General features: G+C 47.8%; 1 protein-coding gene across 1 annotated transcript in view; it reads left to right on the top strand.

Moving 5' to 3' along the window:
- Positions 1 to 1,595: 1,595 nt before the first annotated feature.
- The window catches only part of zmp:0000000926 (genetic suppressor element 1), a 20,536-nt gene continuing 19,631 nt past the window's right edge, over positions 1,596 to 2,500 (top strand). Inside the window, exon 1 of the mRNA XM_030356974.1 lies at positions 1,596 to 2,311. The gene's annotated coding sequence lies outside the window, so the exon portion shown is untranslated. The remainder of the gene's footprint in view (positions 2,312 to 2,500) is intronic.

The following is a 2,500-nucleotide window of genomic DNA, read 5'->3' as shown; positions in this document are numbered from 1 at the left end:
CTTTGCCCGTGATCACAAGGGCAAATGAACGCACACACACACACACACAAACACACACACACACACGCACACAAGCACACACCCAAACCATGTGCTCTCACTTACTCTATTGAATCATCCCCCCCCCTCCCCTTTTTACACTAAGGTGGGGGTAGGGTGTGATTGTATATTTGTTCTGGAAAGGTTAAGAGAAGAAAGAGTGCATGCTACATATTCAAACCCCATGATATTTCAATTCATATCTGACTCTTTCATGAATTTGTTCTGATAGCCTTATGATCAGAAGCTATAGCATATGATTCTCTAGGCTTGCCCCATTTTCAAACAAAACCACTGCTCTATCAGTTAAAATTAAAAATGTAAGTCTTTGAGTTGATGAGTTTGTTATGTGGAAATAGAGTGTTTGTGCTGTAAAGTGGTACCACTTGGTTCACGGTTCCAAGTGCAAGTCGATAATTAAATTCCTGACAATTTGAATACGATCTCACCTCATGTGCCACCGCTTGCTCTTCTTGTGATAATGCAATAGAAAGGCAATGGTAAATGTTTAATGTGGGACAAACTGCCTTATGTAACCATGTTTAAGTCAAATGGTGTGGCACAACTCTTAATTAATAATGCATCCTGCAGTTTAAAGTATTTGTTAATTAAATCAAGAAATCAAAAAATGTAATAAGAAAATCGAATGCAAAAAATACATCTTGTCTCTTCCAGAGTTTCCTGCACATCGCACCAAAGTGTAAGTGTGCTGTTTCAAAAATTCTGCGAACAACCTCCTTTAAACTAATATGCAAGGATAGATTTTTACAACTGCCTTCAAGGCCCTGGATAGTCCCTTTTGGTTTGGCCTGACTCACGGGGTCAAGAGGACCAATCCAAAACCAACGCAACTCGTTTTCTGGTGGTATCTTGATGTTCATGGAGGCTGCGATGAACATAGGGCTCCTTCCCTTCAGGTCCACCTGCGGCGCTTCCCTCTAACGAGCGGGGAGCGTGACGGGTCCCGGCGGGGCGGAGGTGGGTTGGCGTGTGGGAACTGGGCCAGCCACTACAGTGAAAACAGGCTCTGACTTAGTGCTCGGCTGCACCGGGCCCTCCCCCCATCGCTCCAAACAGAGACGTGTGATCGGCCCTCGGAGGGCTTCTTCTGCTCCAGCAGCGGGAGGCACATGACGCCGGCAGGGAGGACGATTATGAACAAGTGATTGAGCTAAAAGGGTCCTTTCAATTATTTATTTGGCTCATATTGTATAGCTGTTTTTAATGTACAGCTAAGTGTCAACAAGTGCAGTACAGCGTTTTATATAAAGCGTTGCATGATTTCCACTGCACTGGAATAAAAAGTCAACAAACTCCATTTGTTTTTAAGTGGGTGAATGTAACATTTAAACCTCACTGAAACACTTGGGCTGCCTCAGCTGACTTTGCCCGTATCTCCAGCAGTACACCATTAACAAGCACTTCCCAGGCTGGGGATTGGCCCAGGGACTAATGCTGTTGTCCAATGGCAGAGCACCATGGGCAGATCCATTCCCCAGCTCCGGGGAGGTTAATGAGCGAAGCTGCTGGGCTATCAGCCAAACACGAGCCGCCCGGCAGCAACGCTAAGGCTTCCTACAATGAGCCTGGCTCTGTTACCACTGAGCTCTGTCTAATTATACACTCTCACAGAGAGAGGGAGGTAGAGAGAGGGGGAGAGAGGAGAGGAGAGAGAGAGGGAGTCAGCACATTAGACAGGAGTAAGAATCGGCTGGGAAGGGATAGAGAGTCTGTTAGAGGAGTTGCTTAGAAGGGATGATCTGGAGTTGTGAGGCAGGACAAGAAGCAGGGTGTCAGAGACAGGGAAGCCAAGAGGGAGGGATTCTTTATCGTACAGAGAGAGCTGGCTGGTGACTGAGTGTAGTGAAAGAGAAAGAGAGGGAAAAAGAGAGCAAGAGAGATAGAGAGTGAGTGAGAGAGAGAGGGAGAGAGAGAGTGTGAGTAAGAGAGAGAGAGAGAGCGAGAGAGAGAGAGCAAACAGGCGGGCAGGGTGTGAGGAGAGGAGGCAGAGAGAGAGAGAGAGAGTAACACAGGAGGGACGAACAAGTGATAGTGAGCAATAGATACATAGAGAGAGCGCGTGAGCGAGAGAGGGAGAGAGTGAGAGAGAGACAGCAGAGGGGAGGACGAGGAAGAAAAGGAAGAAGTGAGACAGTGGTGGTAAAGACGTTCAGCATTCCCTAAACTGGATATTCTTACTCGCCTGCCGCGGCTGCTGCCGGAGCCAATGAGCACACCCTCTGCTGCTCACTACGCACCGCCACACACTGAGGTATGTCACTCCACGGCTTCCTCCATTTGTCTGTGTCTGTGACTGTGTGTGTGTGTGGAGGTGTGGGTGTGTGCGTGTGTTTGCGAGTCAGTAGGTATGTGTGTGTGTGTGTGTGTGTGTGTGTGTGTGTGTGTGTGTGTGTGTGTGTGTGTGTGTGTGTGTGTGTGTGTGTGAGTGTGTGTGTGTATG

Source organism: Gadus morhua, chromosome 1 (genome assembly GCF_902167405.1).
Source record: "Gadus morhua chromosome 1, gadMor3.0, whole genome shotgun sequence".
In the NCBI taxonomy this organism is placed as follows: domain Eukaryota; kingdom Metazoa; phylum Chordata; class Actinopteri; order Gadiformes; family Gadidae; genus Gadus; species Gadus morhua.
This window is presented reverse-complemented; position numbering and strand designations above follow the sequence as displayed.